The sequence below is a fragment of the Hordeum vulgare genome, chromosome 4H, assembly GCF_904849725.1.
Source record: "Hordeum vulgare subsp. vulgare chromosome 4H, MorexV3_pseudomolecules_assembly, whole genome shotgun sequence".
Classification (NCBI taxonomy): domain Eukaryota; kingdom Viridiplantae; phylum Streptophyta; class Magnoliopsida; order Poales; family Poaceae; genus Hordeum; species Hordeum vulgare.
The window spans coordinates 293,502,064-293,520,507 of record NC_058521.1 but is presented as its reverse complement, the minus strand read 5'-3'; positions in this window follow the sequence as shown (position 1 = coordinate 293,520,507).

Sequence of the window (18,444 nt, the reverse complement as noted above, 5' to 3'; positions counted from 1 at the left end):
TGGGGGCTTTGGCTGGGGCTGGGCACGTGAGTGGCCTAAAGCGCCGGCAGAGATTCTGGAGCATCCGCCAAGGGATTGTCGCTGCTCGGCTCCGTGGCACGCGCCGGGGGCCCCTTGCCGACCGATGCGTCGACATCCACCAAGGGATCGCCCTCGACCGTGCGCTTGGGGCTTGCCGGAGGCACCCCGCCAGCCGATGTGTCCACTCTCGCCAATGGTTCATTAGCGGCTGACGCCCTAGCCCGCTTCACTAACATTTGGGCCAGCGTCTGGGTATCCCTGCGAATAGACGACGGTACCATGTCAGCAAAAGCACCAAACAAGCAAGAGTGAGGGAGCAGACGGAGGATCGAACTCTTACTCATAGTCCTCCTCCTCCGAGCTCAAGATCGAGATATCATAATCCACCTCCGCCCCGACACTCATCAAAGGGGGCACCACCCTCGAACGTTTGGCGGGCGCGGCAGGTGGGCTTTGCCGAACCGGGATATTGGAGCCGACGCTACGGAGCACTTGCTTGGGCTTCCGACGGGCCAAGCACTCCTCCGTCCACTCGTCCTCCTCCCGCTCCCCGGCGGCAGGCATCCGTTCTTCTGGAGGGACCACGAAAGCCGAACTGTCGGAAACCCCGGCAAGCTTCGCTTGTGGTGGCGCCTCTCCGCCAGTCGCTTCCCCGCCATGGGAGCCCGCACCCCAGCCCCTAGGGCGAGGGTATGCTCCTCCAGCCGGCGGGTGATGTGCGCTTCTTCCTCGGAAGTGGTTTTGCGGACGAGGCCTTTCTCTTCCCGGATGGAGACCTCCGACAATCCGTCGAAGAAAGTCGAGACCACCTCCGCGGTGGAATCCAGCCAAGTTGCGACCACGACATGGGCATCGCAATCTGGCATCATCATTGTGAGGCTGCTCAGGGCCAAGTTGTTGCACAACGGGAGGACCCCCCACGACAGCCGGATCTTCATCTCAGAACTGAACAGCTTCTGGCAGAAGTACCATAGCTTCATGGCCATGAGATTGCTATCCACGCCCGACCGCAGCCGCATGACATTGGCCGTGTTTGCGAAGGCCGAACCCGTCCTCCCTCCCCTGTACTAGAGGGGGGCGATGCGCCTGCAGATGAAATCGGCGGCCACCATCTCCATCGTCAACCCCGCGGCCCTGAGGCGCAGGATCCTAGTGGTAGCGATGGTCAACTTATCATCGTCAGGGGCAGACCGCTCCAGCCCTCTCCCCGGTACCCAATCCTGGAGGTCCTGGGCTTGCAGCAGTGCGGATATCCCTCTTGACGAATCCAGCACCACTTCCCCAGCCACTCGTCCCACTTCTCGTGAAGGGTACCTCCCAGGTATGCCTCCTTGCGCCCAGTTCTTGGGGTGACCCTCATAGGTGGAAAGGTCATGCTCAAATTCAAGTGCTCCAGAGGAGCCATTGGTAACACCATATCGAAGATTTACCGATCTATCATGATCATATGCATCGGAGTAAAGTAATCAACATGGCATGCATAAAAATGTTTTCTCAGACATGGTCAATGGGCTGCTTTCCTTTCTCACATAAGTCTTCGAGGTCTTCGAGGTCTTCCGGTCAAACTCCGAGTACTCCGTCTACTTCGTTAACTATCATCGAAAACAATCACAATAAGCCACACAACAAGCAGAAACAAAAGTGCTCTATAAATATGAGTTTTATTTTTCTTGTACATCTGTGATCATAAGAAAAATGCCTAAAGTTTTTCTAAGGAATCTGTATTAATACATATTTTTGAATGGAGGAAATGGAGGCATCAGTAGCCCCAAAAGAAGTATACAAAAAATATGCTGATAAAAACGAGTGGATGCACTCATTTAATAGGTCAGGAATTTAGAAATATTTAGGAAGTTGTTTCACTCGATTTGGTGTTGATATGAATATTCTAGGGGTTTTACAATATGGGATAAATAGGTATAGGTGTTATTTGTTTGAGGCAAAAGAAATAAGGCACATAATTTTTTTGACTAAGGCTATAAAATTAGATCAAGATTTTATAAGCCTCTGGAAATTGGAATCACTCCATTTGGAGTTGATTTGGGTTCTCTATAATTTTTGCAAGGTGGGGTCATAAATGTTCAAATCTGCATTGGAATAATAATACTATAGAAAAGCTTCTTGGGAAAATGTGCAACGCACATATTTGCATAGGCAAGATTTTTAGGGGCAGCAGAAATTTGAATCAATTCATTTGGAGTAAAAATGAATTAGCTATGTATTTTTGATGTTTCTGCTCAAAAGAGAAGGAAAACGAGTTATACCATGCGGAGCTATAACGCGCATTGCGCAAGATAGCTCCTGGGCCGGCCCAGTGGCTCGGGCTGGCCAGCGGAGCTACTACGCCGAAGGCGTATAGCACCTAATACGCCTCTAGCGCTGAGAGGTGTAGCCCACCTAGTGCACCACCACTTATGCGGCGGGCCCGCCCCCTTTGGGCCGTTGACGTGCGGGCCCCACCTGCAGGCCCTTCTCCCTCCTCCTGCTCGAACAGAGGAGGAGCAGGGGAGAGAGGAACCAAGCCGTGCCGATGCTTGCCCCGGTGCCTCCGGTGATGGCTGGCGATGCCGCAGCCACTGAAATGCTTGGGGACCCGAGCCGCTTCTGCTTGGGGCTTTGCTCCGCCAGGGAAGCGTCAGGGGCGAAGGGTCCTGAAGGGGGTGGACGGCAGCACTGGTCGATGCTAGCAGGCTTGCCCTAGTGGAGGAGAGGGCGGTCGAGGTGCCGGGGAGGATAGAGCTCTCGCCTGAATTTTGAAGCAAGGAGCTGCGGCGATCTTTAGCCATTGGAGGCAATGGGGAGCATGGGAGAGATATTGCAAACACAGGGGTATTAGTGGAAGAGTGAGTGGTCTAAAGGAGCAGAGAGGGCCTCGAGGGAGGCTCTATATGGAGGGCCGACCGAGGGGAATCTCGGGTATGCTGGGATGCTTTGGACACGGTGGCCATGCCTGTGACTAGCGCCTTTGGCTGCACCCTAGTGTCGGGGAGGGGCTTGGACGGTCAAAGGATGCTCTGTGGCATGCTGGGACATGCTGCTATCGCTGGACCCGAGCTGCAGGGCAAAGTTAAGGTGCAGAGCACCAGTTTTGCATGTCAGTGGCATGGCCACCACGCCACTGTGCATCCAGGACCTCCCTTTGGTCAAGCCATGCTCTCAAAGATGCAAGGCATATTCTGTGGAGACTCATGGAGGGTTTTGGTTGCATTTGGAGCAGGGTAGGTGGGGCTTTATTTGTGGTTAAGTTGCAACAACAAACTTGGAGCTAATAAAAGTGGTTTTCAAATGGGGAATCTTGGGAGGAAACTATGTATAACAGTGTTAGATATGTAAGAACTACAATACTGCTAACTCTCAGCTCAGGAGGAGTAGTGTAGCTAGCAATTGTTGTTCAAAGCTACATTGGTACCCAAAAACTAGTTTCAGAAGGGCTGCTCATTTTCCCACATGAGCACACCATATTTTCGTTGGGGATGATGCACTAGCATATTAGGGATGCTCTGGAAAGATTTGGGGGCATTGGCATGAGCAGAGGTATAGCAAGAGGGGTAAAATAGTGTTGCCAAGGTAAAAATGAGAGGTAGATAGATGGAGTCACCCTCCAATAATTTTTCACATGCCATGGCAAGGTTACTGGAGGTAAAAGGGGTCTAGAGAGAATTGTGGTAAAAATTTGAGTTCAAGGGAAATAGTAGAAGGGGCCAAAGCAGCAACTTTGGTAAATGGACAAAAGGCGTTTGATGGATGTTAGGGCTACGAGATCGATTCCAAATGCCATGAATCTTAACAGGATCACATCATTTGTCCAAATGAGCTTGTGTAGCAAATTTAGGATTTGTTGGGGAAGGTTTCGAATGTAGACCTGAAAAACCTAAGAAATATGCGGAAGTGACTTTCTGAAAATAAACCCATGCAATTTAATCCCCACAAATGCACCACTTGGTGTGGTGGCATTATTTGAGTATCAGAGCATGCCCAAAAAGTTTGGGACCAATTGGAGAAACTTCACAATGTAAAGTTTCTCAAGTCTAGAAATCAACACAATAGGTTTGGAGGGGTTTGGGACAAGTTCATCTATTCTCCTTGATGCACCACTTGGTGTGGATTTATTATTAGAGCATGAGAACTTGTCCACCAAATGTGAGCAAAATTGGAGACACCTGGCAATGTAGACTTGGTCAAATTTGGATCTAGACAGATATGGTTCTGGAATAATTAGGGGAATCAAATCAAGTTAGATTGAGATGAAACTTGGCAATATAATCACATATATCATGTGTGACATGCTAAAATTTTACTCAGATTTATTGAGAATATTTCTTAAAGAAATATTCCAAAAGCTTGAAATAGGCTGGAGGGGTTTTGAAGGATTTTTGCCGTATATTTTGAACATGATCATGTGTTTAAACTCTCATATGTGGAATATATATCTCCACCGAGTTTCCCTAAATTTTCTCAAATATTTTGAGAGCAATAAAAATAACTTTCCTTCATAAGGGACCATTTTTGGCCTTAGAGAAAGGTATTTAAATAAAATGGTAAAATAACTTTTAAAATAGTAATATTGTGGTTTTTGGAAGCCATTTTGATAATGGGATTTAAATAAAATATTTGGTGCAAAATAACCACACTAATTTGAGGACTTGTAGTACAAATCCCAACTCAAGGGTTTTTGAAAGCTTAAATCAAGGAGATGCTTTTTGGTGAAAATAATGTTTGGTAAAAATAGTTTCTGGTGCTATACAGAGGGCATGATCATTAGGCAAGGGTTTGGGTCAAGGAGGTGAGTCTGGAGAGTAGCAGGAACATTGGGATTCAAACACAAGCAAACAAGCAGGCAAGCGGCTATCACATCAAGCATCACAATTAGTCATAAAAAATTTATGCTCTTTGCATATGATTCACGGGGAGAGGAAATTCTTACATATTCATCCTTAGGGGAGAAAGTTCTAAAAATTCTCTTGGAGAAATATCTATCATCAAATCCTATTTTCAGTATGTTCTCCATATCTTGGTACTTTTAGAAGCTCTTTGCATCTTTACAATAGAGTACTCTTGTGTTATCAAACATTTGTTTTCAAAGTGTACTCCAACTGCTAAGACATTCAAGAACCTCAAGGTAAATATATGCATCATATCCGTGTTCAAGATGATCTCCTGTCTCCTGCACATATTGTTTGGAAGAGTGAGTCTTGAATATGGAAGCTCTTCATTGACATATGTTTGATGCATATAGCAAAGATCTACATGACTTGTCTTGTCATGCTACCTTGTGTGTGCCCATGCAGTCCAAAGCAACTATCCTTTAAAAGGGATTGCACACGTTTAGGGGGATCTTGTACGAGTCATGTATCTTTCAAAACTGTCATATTCTAATGCATATATTTATTTGAAGCTTTGATTGTATGTTGCCATAAATTACCAAAAGTGGGAGATTGAAAGCACATATGATCCCTTGGTGGTTTTGATTATTCATGACAACATACATTGTCTCTTGGACTAACACTTTTACCTAGTATATTTCATGTATAGTCCACATAGATCTTTGGCATATAGGATTGTGAGGAGAAGCCCCTTGATTAAGGAAGGAATAGGATTAGCTCAAGCTTCAAGGAAGAAGACTCTATATTTTATAAATGTGAGAAATCACTTTGAGTCCATAGGAAAGCCATACTATTAAAAGGGGATGAGGTATTATGATCAAATGGTTGCTCAAGTGCTTAGAGGTAGCCACAAAAATTACTGAACCATTCTCGCACAAAATATCTCTTTCCCAAGCCACATCAGCAAAGTCGGTGCTACCAACAATTTCCATTCGGCCCTACCGATTTTACACTTGACAATACCTATCCCAAACCCTGCCATCTCGGTACCACCAACATTCATGTCCGTGCCACCGAGATTCAGTGACCAACTTTCTGTTGAGAAGATTCCAAGAATCGGAATTTCTGAGTTTGAAATTAGTCTCACCAAGATTTGGAAACTGGTGTAGGTCATTGTATCGGTACCACCGAGATTCCTATCTCGGTCTCACTGAGAATTCAAAAGTTGACACATTTATTGCATTTAGGTACCAACCGAGATTCATTTCGGTGTCATCGAGTTGGGAAATAAAGTTCTAACGGTTGGATTTTGGGGGATGCCTATATATACCCCTCCACCTACCTCTAATTCACAGATGAAGCACTCAGAACACACTTACACTTGCCATATCCATTTTTCTAAGAGAGAACACACTTACACTTGCCATATCATGGTAGATCAAGATATTCCATTCCACCCATTTGAGCCTTGATTTCTAGCCTCCCCAAGTTGCTTTCCACAAGATCAATCTCTCCTACCCCTGCCAAATCTAAGAGAGAGTGATTGAGTGTTGAGGAGACTATATTTTGAAGCACAAGAGCAAGGAGTTCATCATTCTACCACATCTATTACCTTTTTGAGGGTGGTACGTCCTAGATTGGTTAGATGTCACTTGGGAGCCTCCTACTTCGTGTTGTGGAGTTGAACTAAGATGTTTGTAAGGGAAAGGAGATCGCCTACTTCATGAAGATTTACCTTGAGAGAGGCCAGTCCTATGTGGATGGAAGCCGTGGTGGAATAGACAAGGCCGCTTCTTCATGGACCCCATGTGGGTGGAGCCCTCCATGGACTCTCGCAGCCATTACCCTCCATGGGTTGAAGTCTCCACTAACATGGTCGTACAATAGCGCCACCTATCGGAACCATACCAAAAATCACCGTGTCAACTTCTTTGTGTTTGATCTTCCTAAACTCTACTCCTTACTACATGTCCAAAGTCTTTACTTTCCGCTACCATATTTGTCGACTAGCATGTGTAGGGTGCACTAGACTTGTTAGAATCGCTAAAATGTGCCAACCAATAAATTGGGAAAAGTCTAGAGTTTTAATTTATGCAAGTAGTCTATTCACCCCCCCTCTAGACACCACTTCTATCGATCCCATAGGTTCCATATGACACGACCTCGGTAGTTTTTCCTTCTAAGCTTGACATACAAACCATCTCGACAATGTTCGGCTCCGAGCTCAATGCTACATTCGGAGGGTGCTCCATGTTTTTTCGTGACTTGATGTTGAATCGGAGATCAATGTATCGACATCGATGTAGACGGGGTCCTCGAAGTGGTGTGATACTCAGCCCGAGAATACGAGTTGTCTGTGGTTATCTATTATATATTCCATGTTTCCCAACATGTTGGTCGAGCCTAGATCAATTTTTTTGAGCTGGCCGAGTTGGCTAGTCGCATCGACATAGAGCGTGACACTATGGAAGACAAAGAGATGACGAGAGAAGAAGATATTGCAACACTCAATGTCTTCGTTCACCACACAACGAGACTTGCATGCGACACCAATGTCGAGGTTAAATCCAGCAGATATAGGGTAGGCGGTCCCAAGGTGGTGATCTTAGATAAATAGTAAGAAGACGAACAAGGTACATGATGTTTTTCCCAGGTTCAGGCCCTCTCGAAAAGATAAAATCCTATGTCATGCTTCTGTTGTATTGATTGTGTTGGAGTACAAATTTCAAGATGATACTCCTTGATAAGTGTTGGAGTACAAATTACAAGATGCTTCTGTTGTATTGATTGTGTTGGAGTACAAATTACAAGATGCTTCTGTTGTATTGATTCCCAGGTTCAGGCCCTCTCGAAAAGATGTAAATGCGTGATTCTCTACCCTATGCTCTAAACCCCCGTCTTATATAAGGACCGGAGGTACCCAGGATTTACATGTAGGTCGGTGAAATCAAGGTATAAAAATGTTGAAGATTCAAATGCATCCTGGAGTATGCGCTAATTCTTTGGACGATTCTATCGTGAGCATGCTTAGGGGCATGCTAGTCTTGGCCCAATCATTGAAGACCCAAGGATCCTCAGGCAGACCCACTATTATGGGGTCGACGTTGTTAGAACTCCCTAGTCTAGGAGATGGTTAGTTGGTCATGCACCTGCAGCGACGCCTAGGCCTCCTCACCATCGAAGGATATGATTATCTCCTCCTTGACAAAGGATCTGATCATAATGGATGCCCAGGGGCCCGGAGAGCGAGGGCGACAACACTACGATCCGCCTGGCAAAGAACAACCTCCACCTACTGGCATAGAGAACTAGGACTTCAACAACGATAGAGTTAGAGGAGGATGACGAACCCAGGGTGGAGGAGTTGGATCGAAGAATATGCAATTTGGATGTCTGCATCTGTGATGTATGACTTAAATAGTCATGGTCGGGCCATGCGAAGGGCCGGTCAAATCGATTCAATGTGGCCAAACAATCAAAGTTCTCGGGATGCACCGTCTGCATTGAAGCGGTGACGCCCAAGAGGTCGTGTCCGTTAGATCCTCCCTCACGTCTGGTCTTGTCGCTTGACATTAATGATGGTCATTGCATGCTATGGGTCGGCATGAACGTTGCATGGCAAGCAGTGCAGCTCTTGGATGTGATGTGTGGGACAGACGAGAAGGGGCTTCTTGGTTGGCCACGATGATCAAAAGGGGCACGACATTGGTTCAATGTCTTGCAAAGCTCCTACTGTGTGTCTCTGTTTTGAGGAAAAAAGTGCATCCAGACATGTCGATGGACAGATACAGGACCACATTGGATGGAAAAACATGTCTGAACCACGTGGCCCCAAAGTTTACGGGAAGTTTAAGGCCCTCCACTATGTAGGCCAAAACCGATGTCAAAATTAATTTTTGAACGTTTGGCATGGGTGCTCTATGTTGCCCAGTTAGTGCCAAAATATTTAGGGCATCGATACATCTACTTGCTTCTATGCCACACAATAAACTAAGTGTCTCACCGTACTTTATCAAGAGAAACAACGGCCGGAGACATTGATTTGTGTTGTTATTACTACATTATACGTATGTGAGCCTGAGCTGGAACCAATGCCAAATCCTTCACGTTGCGTGGGTGATGCTAATTTTTCTTTGACATGGATGTGTATGTGGCATACTTTTCATAACTTTGACACCGAACAAATAATGGAGGGCATAATGTTTCACGTTTGACATGCCTAGGAGCATCCACAATCACGACGGGCTAATTCGGCCCCTCGAATGGGTACGTCCGCAGGCGCTGATCGATCACGCCTCATATTTCCCTTCTCACTACCGGACACCTCAATTAGCATTCCTCAAATCCATACAAACTCACGCAACTACGTAAATGATGCTTAAATATCGTCCGCCTACTACATGCAACATGCCATCGGAGTACCAAAATTTGGCATGTTTGCCTATGGTGGAGAAGTTCTTCTCCGACTGCCCTTGCCCTTCCTCGCAGAATTGTCGTCCCTCTCATGGAATTACTAGTCGAAGATGCAGTACAAATCGAGGTAGATCCTCTCGTCACTGAAGTTGCCCTCACTGTCGTTGTCCTCCTTCTCCTACTTTGGTGGTAGTCTAGCCATTCCACGAAATGCCTCATTCTGCTCTTGGGCGAGGGCGTGCTTGTTCCATCGTTCTCTCTTGTTCACAATGTGGGTGCGGGTGGCTTCCTCCTCCACGGACCGTCTGCGCTATCACATTTGTCGTCTCCACCTCCGCCATGTCGACAACAGATCGAGCCTTGGCGACCCTTATCCTCTCCTTCCCACGGCGGGCATGCCGTCCTGATGGGACTCGTACTCCGCCGACCGCTGAAGGGGAAGGAGAGATTTGAAGGCTGTCGGGACCATGATGATCTAACCCCGAAGGATCCGAGCGGTCTTGGAGCCGAAGCTATGGAGTTGCGCCACAAAGATCATGGCGTTGGTCAAGTGTTGCCCTCTCGGGAGTGGCGGTGTGCAATGCGAACGACCATTGCCTCCTCCAACCCGCACGAGATGACACCCCAGCCGATGGATCCGAACTATCTAGAGTCAGATCCGCTTCCCTCCATGCCGGAGATGGCAGAAGATCACTGAAGGTGAGCATGGTTGGTGAGGCTAGTGAAGTGAAAGGGTTTGGTATCGCGAGATAATGGGGCAAAATATATGTGGGACCATGAGGGCCAATGTGTGTCGGGTCCGATGTGGCACACATTGTCGGAGTTAAAACTGGCATATCTTGGGTAGGGGGTCCTGAACTATGGATCTTGGATCGATGGGTAAGAGGAGACAAAGAGACTATGTTTACCCAGGTTCGGGCCCTCTTGATGGAGCTCAAATCCTACATCCTACCCTTGTTTATATTGATGATGGATTACCAAGTACAGAGTTGATCTACCCCAGGATTGTATATTGTGGTCTAAACCCTAGGAATAATGATCTTAACTTGTCCTATGAACTAAAGCCCTTCGGTTTACTAGATACCAAGGGAACTAGGGTTATAGAATGTCGGTTACACAAAAGAGAAAACATGTCGATTACCACGTGGTTGTGGGGTGCATGCAAAGTCTTCAGAAGAGTCCGTCTTGGACACAACATCACCTCGTTTGCGTGGATTCCAATAATAATAATAATAATACAACCCAGGAGTCCTGCCCATAGAAATAGGTAAGCGGCCCGAGGACCCCTTAGTCCCGGACTCCCTCAGGAGCCCCCGAACTGGCCTCCAATGGTGTAGTCTTGATTGCGAGCAACTTCATGCGTCAAAGTCTCTAGCTTGCAGGGTGAGTTACCCCTTTATATTCAGCTGGTTATAGTTCGGTCACCCATGACCTCCTTGTTTCCAAACAATATATATACATGTATTCATAAAAATAGAACCTATCCTTCCAAACTGACCATTTGACAGCGAACACCATTTTTCGTCACAACCTTTTTAATGAAAGGTCGCGTCATGGTCAAAACCAATGACCCGTTACAGGAACGTGGTTTAAGGCAGTTTTCGTTAACACGTCCCATCAATATGGAGATTGTGTCCCACTTTTAAAGGGGCATGGTTTATGATTTGGGCTATCCAAGGCACACATAACTCCATGGTTTATTGGGAAATGGAGAAGTTTAGCCGCGACCATAGCCTCCTTACGCTTTGCAGATCTTACATTACCGTTGACATTCCCAATCGTCAGAGCTCCAGCCTTTAAGCTCTCTCGTTACCCCAATCCCACTAAACCTCTTTCCCAGTTCGGCCATGGCCTTCTCGGGCTCTAAGGGCAAGTGGGATGCCTCCTCTATCACTGTAAAGGACATCCTGGAGTTGAAGAGCATCGACTATTTGTCGACAAACATCGTCATTGTGTTCTGGAGAAGGGCCATGTCATCCCTACACCTAAAAAAGGCAAGAGGGTGGGTTTTATCCCTCATTTTCTTCGGGGCCTTGGCTTCCCTCTCCACCCCTTTGTTTGGTGCATAATGTTTTATTGTGGGCTAGATTTCTATGATCTTCCCCCGAATTCCTTTTTGCATATTTCGGCCTTCATCATAGTTTGTGAGGCCTTTCGGCGAGTCACCCCATTTAGGCTCATGGTTGAAAGTCCTCAATGCTAAGCCGAAGGTAGTCAATGGCGGGAAGGGAGACTACGGGGAGCAATGATAAGCAAGCTCTCCCTGGTTCAATGGCCTGACGGTACCTTCATAGGTAGCATCAAGGCATGGCAAAAGAAGTGGTTCCACACCACCGAGCCACGTGATGCGGGGTGTGAAATACCTCCTAAATTCACATTCTATCCTCCCAACCGACAAGTGTCATGGACGGAAAAGTCCCTCGATTAGGGGGTGGCTACAAAGGTGAAGGCGCTGAAAAGATGCATCTCCATATGGCTGGAAAAGAAAATCAAGCTGACCAATGTAATTCAAGTCATGCTACATCGCCGCCTCCTCCGCTATCAACATCAGGCTGCTCCGATGTGGAATTATAGTCTGTGCAACCGAGTGATTATGCAGAACCTATTCCGCATTACACCCAAGAAGTTGTGGAACATTCTGTGCAAGCCATAGAAGACTTGGCCGGCCAACGAGGAGGACATCGGTATCGATGCTACTAACCCTCTCAGACCGGTAAGATCCCCTTATATGTGTCCGGATTTTCCCCTTTTACCACGACTCTTATTCGCCTTTGCCTTTTGCTTCATAGATGTGGCTAGAGCAGTCCCAGCAGATCAACGACCCGATGCCGTTGCCCGAGGGCCCATGACGTATTTATTAGCGGCCATGCTAGTCGAAAAGCCGTACACGACACCGAAGAAGAAGGACAAAAAGGAGGAGAAGAAGAAGGCCCGAAAGTGTCTCCGGTCGGAAGGACCTCCGGGTACGAGGTCCAAGGACACACTTGCTCCCTCTCATCTAGAGGAAGAAGAGGAAAATGGCGGGAAGGAGAGCTGTGGTACTCGTGATCTTCGTTGGGATTTCCATGAAGAGGAATGGGTTATCAGATCACAAAGTGGGTAAGTATTTCCCTTAGTTATGAAACCAAGTTTTATCAAATCAATAGGAACATCAACCACAACCGTGTTCACTGGCTGTCCACAAAAGAAGAAACAACTTGCAACCAACGTGGGCAAGAGGGTTGTCAATCCCCTTGGTCTCCAGTGAATGAGGTGTGTAGATAATTGTAAAATCCTAAAGAAAATACAAGCAAATGGTCGATGCACTAAAGATTCGGATCTCCAGTGCCCCAGACTTGTCCGCGGACACGGCCAGCCCCTCTGAAGCGGCAAGGCGTGTCCCGGAGACTTAGGGCAAAAGCGAGACTCAGAAACCACCAAGTGCAGATTGCAAGCCCCGGCAAGCACTCGCCTGTTGGGAAGGATGAAGAGACCCCGACAGGAGTTCCCTGCCGGGGAGATAGGCAATGCCACGGCGATACCCTCCCGCCGAAGAAGAAAGACTAAGCCCCGGCAAGCCACCCTTGTCGGGAAGACTGACAAGGCATCGGCAGGCCATCACCTCCCTGCCGAGAGGAACTGGAAGAGCCCTGGCAAGGTAACCCTGTCGGGAAGAAAGAAAAAGACTCGAGGAGAGGCGTGGGCCGAGGGTGCCCTCGCGACCTGCGAACGCCTCCACCCACAAGCATGCCACCTATGCATGCGCCACACGTCCGCCCGCACGCCAACACAACGCCTCGGAGTTGCCACGTGTGGGTATGTGTCCGACCCCGCTGATGAGGTCAGGGAAGTCTGTCGAAGCATTTATTGCACCTCTGACAAGGCAGTAACACTATAACTGTTGGTCGGCGCTGTTTCACCCGTGAACCCACCGTTCATCCACTGAGCCACTGTGGTGACCCCTTTGCCTATAAAAGGAGGCCCGAGGCTCAGTAGTAGGGGCTTTTTTGCTTCTTGTCAAATCGAAAGGCTGTAAAAAGGGACAGATCTACAATAACCCAAAACGAATAACTAAACGCATGCAGGAGTAGGGTTTGCCGCACCACGCGGCCCAAACCTGGGTAAAAAGATATTGCCTGGTCCTGACTGTTGGTTCTGCTCCTGCCGCGACCCCTCTCCCTGCCAAGCCAGCAAAAGAGGGACCATCGAGGCCCCCAAAGGTGTCGATCCTTCAGCGACATCTTTGGCGCGCCAGGTAGCGGGATCGCCAGAAGCAGACCGGCGTCAGCGCAACCCTGATCCGACGAGCCACTCGTCGGCTCCACGGATCCCAGTTTGCCGCTGCATCTTCCCTCAGTGGGAGGAAGCAGTGGCTGCTCTTCCGCGCAAGACCTCAAAGCGCCTCCATAGGTGCTATGCGAGCGCAGGTGGAAGGAGCGCTCGCCCCGAGCTCTGCTTCGCCCGGCCGACACACCTCTTTGGAACACCGCGCTACTATCCAGGGCGTGACAGGGGGCTTCGGCCAGGCCTCCGACGCTTACTCCGACCGACGCAGCTCTCCGGAGTGTTGCATGGTCATCGAGGACGCGTCCGAAGCCCCGAACCGCCCCTTCACGCGCCCTTCGGCTCGCATTTCTCCTTGGAGCACTGTGATGCCAGAAAGATGCGCTTGGGGGATCCGCCAGTAAAACTCTTGCAAGAGAGTTAATAAAGCGTTACGCCCCAGCGTGCCTCCAGAGTGGCCAAAGGCCACCGGCGCAAAGCTCGTCGGCAAGAATGTCGCTAGAGGCAACGTCAGCTTGCAGGGGGTATGGATACTCCTCCCTGGCAGCACCTTCAGACGATGCGGCTAGGAATGCCGCGACGCACGAGATAAGTATGAAATCAAACTCCTTACCAGACTCTTGGTAGACTAACCTTTTGAAGTATCGACTTTTGTATGAGAACCCCATGCGCAGATGGACCTTGCTAGGATCAGTGCACTCCGGCCCCGTTTCGAGCCTGTTCAACGACTTGAGCGGCCAGAGAGCGCCCTTATCTCGTTTCGAACCCGCTCAACATTTCAGACGGCTACGTAACACCTTTGCCTCGAGCCGCGCTCGACGATTTGAATGGTTGCACCGAGTGCGGCAAGGAGCCTCGCTGGTGATGACCTCCTCTGTTGAGTTTTCTGAGGATCCACTCCTCTAAGGGCTCGCGGCAGGATAATTCAAGCCGATAAGCTTCCGAAAAGTGCAAGGAAATAATCATACAAAATGAGAGTCGAAAAAAGGATGCAACTATTCATTCATTCATCTCGATACATTTGATACCACTTACCAAGCATTGTTGTCCTAACCTAAAGACTCTGTCTTTTAACGAGGGGCGACCTATGCGGAGGAATTGGAGTTCATGAAGACCAGACGCAGCAAGGCCCATGGTACATCCATGCTAGCTCCTCCGGGACCATCAGTGTACCGATGAGAGCGGGTTCGGCCTCGTCAAGCCACGAGATGGAGCATCGGATCCGGTTGAGATCCCCCCTCGAAGGAGGGGGAGGGCGCTAGGTTGCGCCAGTGCAGGAAGCACTCAGTCCGAGCCGGGGGAATCGTCCTCCGATTTGATTCCCCCGTGCTTGAGGCTAGGCTCAGTGCCGTCACCACTACCGCCCTCCTCGTCGATGTCGCTTGAAGTGGAGCATTCAATGCCGCTCGAGCTATCTTCGCAGCAGCCCAGACGCACAACGGAGCGCCTATAGAACTTGACGACGAGCACACGAGCCTTTGTCAGCTTGAAGAGGAGGACGTAGCCGTCCTCGAGTCCATGAGCCCGGGCGAAGGACTTCCAGCCGCGCCCGAGTAGCATGGAATGAGGCTTCAGATACTCTACGTGCACCTACGTGGCGCCTTGATAGCAGCCGTGCGCTGGCAGCCAAAAGACAGGCGGCCGGTCGACCTCCATCACCATGGCGAAGCCGCGAGGGCGATGCAGGTGACCCCATAGGGGTCCACGAAGCTTTGCGATGAACTCAAAAGGCGTTGCCTCCGAGTGGCCACCCGAAGAAGAAGCCACAAGGAGGGAGATCGAGGCTGCACTCCGCCTCCCTCGGCCACGACCCCGACGTCCTCGGCCCCTCGAGCCTCTCCCTCCACGGTCAATGGGGCTGCCGCTGGCTGCGGCCCCTTAAGATATGGCATGATCCGGACGGGATCCCCTTTCCTCCCTAGCGGCCGACGGTAGCCGGCCCCGTCCCCTAACCATGGTTAGGGGCGGGCACCACCGGCGAGGCTGCAAGAAATAAGAGAAGGCAAGGCGACAGGCGCTGAAGGCTTCGAGAATGAGATGGATGTGCAAAACCTCCGTGCGAACACCCTCATTAATAGGGCAAGGCTCGGAGGCCCACCCTCCTCGCTCCAGAAGCCACTGCCCAATCGCCCTCAAGTCATGAGCGGAACAGAGAACCGCCCTGCTGCACCAATGCATGCAGGGGCGGGCCCATCCACGCCCGCGGCTTTTGAGTTCACGATCGCCACTTGCCCGACCGCCAGTGCGCATGTCCTACACGTGGCAAAGGCGTTTTCAAGGAATAAAGAGGCCATCGCGTGCACGCCGCACACCCTCCCACTTTGCATGTTCAATGCGCGACGTGGGGAAAGGAAGCCTGTAACGGATCGATTCCGATATGCCCGGTGCCCCAGAGTCCACGCACCGCTTTGGGCCTGGCACAACAACGCCTCGCATGCGTGTGTGGCCCACGCCTGGGGCTCCTGTCAGTGCACTAAAGACTGAGGTCTCTAGTGCCCTAGACTTGTGCGTGGACACCGGTAGCCCCTCCGCAGCGACAAGGCGCGTAGCTGAGTCTTAGGGTGAAAGCGAGACTCAGAAACCACCAAATGCAGATTGCAGGCCCCGACAAGCACTCGCTTGTTGGGAAGGATTAAGAGACCCCGACAAGAGATCCCTGCCGGGGAGATAGACAATGCCACGGCGAGACCCTCCCGCCGAGGAAGAAAGACTGAGCCCCGGCAAGCCACCCTTGCCAGGAAGGCTGACAAGGCCTCGGCAGGCCATCACCTCCCTGCCGAGAGGAAAAGGAAGAGCCCCGGCAAGGTAACCCTGCCAGGAAGAAAGAAAAAGGCCCAAAGAGAGGCACGGGCCCAGGGCGCCCTCGCGACCTGCAAACGCCTCCACCGACGAGCATGCCACCGACGATGCATGCGCCACACGTCTGACCGCATGCCAGCACAACGCCCCAGAGTTGCCACGTGTGGGTACGTGTGCGACCCCCCACCCGCCCAACCCCCGACGAGGTCAGCGAAGTCTGTCGAAGAATTTATTGCACCTCTAACAAGGGAGTAACACTATAACGATCGATTGGCGCTGTTTGACCCGTGAACCCACCGTTCACCCACTGAGCCACTGTGGTGACCCCTTTGCCTATAAAAGGAGGCCCGAGGCTCAGCAATAGGGGCTTTTTGGCTTTTTGGCAAATCGAAAGGCTGTAAAAGGGACGGATCTATAGTAACCCAAAGCGAATAACTAAACGCATGCAGGAGTAAGGTTTTATGCACCACGCGACCCGAACCTGGGTTAAAAGATCTTGCCAGGTCCTGACTGTTGGTTCTACTCTTGCCATGACCCCTCTACCCGCTAAACCAGCAAAAAGGGGACCGTCGAGGCCCCCAAAGATGTCGATCCTTCACCGGCAGAAATAAATGGTGGCAAGGTACTGGAGGTTTTAGCAATATGTTGTGAATAGACCCGGGGGCATAGCTTTCCCTAATGACATTTGTCATAAAATAGCACACGGTGGGTAAACAAATTACTGTTGGGCAATTGATAGAAGAGAGGATATTTCTAGGAATTTCACAACAATGATGATGTAAATATAGGCATCACGTCCATAAACAAATAGGCCAACTCCTGCATGCACCTATTACTACTAATTCACTTCAAGAGAGATTCTATGCTTGCCTCTCTACGTATTAAGTTCATGACGAACGAAGTAATGCTTGGAGTAAGATGACATGATGTAGACAAAGTAAACTCAACCAATATAAATAAACCCCATCGTTTTACTCTTAGTAGCAGCAACACAAAGACACAAATTGTACGCTTCTGTCACTGGGATATAGAAACTTGCGAGATTGAGCCTAATACAATGCACCTCTCTCACTGAAGAAATATCAATCTAGTTGTCCAAACTATTTCAATAGAGCAGAGAGAATTACGAAGCTATCATAATCATGGACATAAGAATCATATTATATATCAAGGGAGATTAAAATATTTATCATGAATAATCTGAACATAAACCCATAATCATCGGATCCCAACAAACACACCGTACAAAAGAGTTTCAAAGAGAGACAGATTGTCATCTAGGTACTGGTATGGACCCGTAGGTCTGTGGTGAACTACTCACACACCATCTTGAGGGCAACAAGGTTGATGAAGAATTCACCCGTGATCGATCCCTCCTCCGGTAGATGTCGGAACAGAGCTTTAGATATCCTCCCATTTGGACCTCCCTTGAAGGTTTTAGGGTAAATAAGAATTTATAGGCCAGAGAATGGAGTCGGGAGAGCCACAAGCCATCAGGGAGTACTCCCCAAGCCGCTCCCTATTGTCTTGTCTTGCACCATGCGCCCTCCGACATTCTTTCGATGCTCCACGGTCTTGTTTTGGTCCAAAAAAAATCACAAAAACTTTCAGGTCAATTGGGCTTCGTTTGGTACTGGAACGTGAAAAGTGGAAATACGTGTAGAAAACAACAACTGGCACTTGGGACCGGGTCAATAGGTGTATAAAAAGTGTTGTAAAATGGTAACATAATAGCATGGAACAATCAGAAATTATATGTATGTTAGGGACGTATCACACATCCCCAAGCTTAATTCCTGCTCGTCCTCGAGTAGGTAAATGAAAAAATCATAATTTCTGATCTAACATGCTATCCATGATGTATTCTTCTGCATGTATACTCACTGGGAAATGATGAATTAACAAATATTAACATAACCATATTCATAAGTATAAGCATCAAAACAATTATTTTTTCAAAGTGTATGATCCTCAAAGATTGTTTCAACCCTTTCCATCTTTATTATATTAGCAAGGCATGACTCCATCTCCACCACATATCTATAAATGTCAAGCACCACGGTGCCCAAGTCGGGCAATTGGATCGTACCTTTTCAATATGCATCAACTTTTTATTCCTCACGCA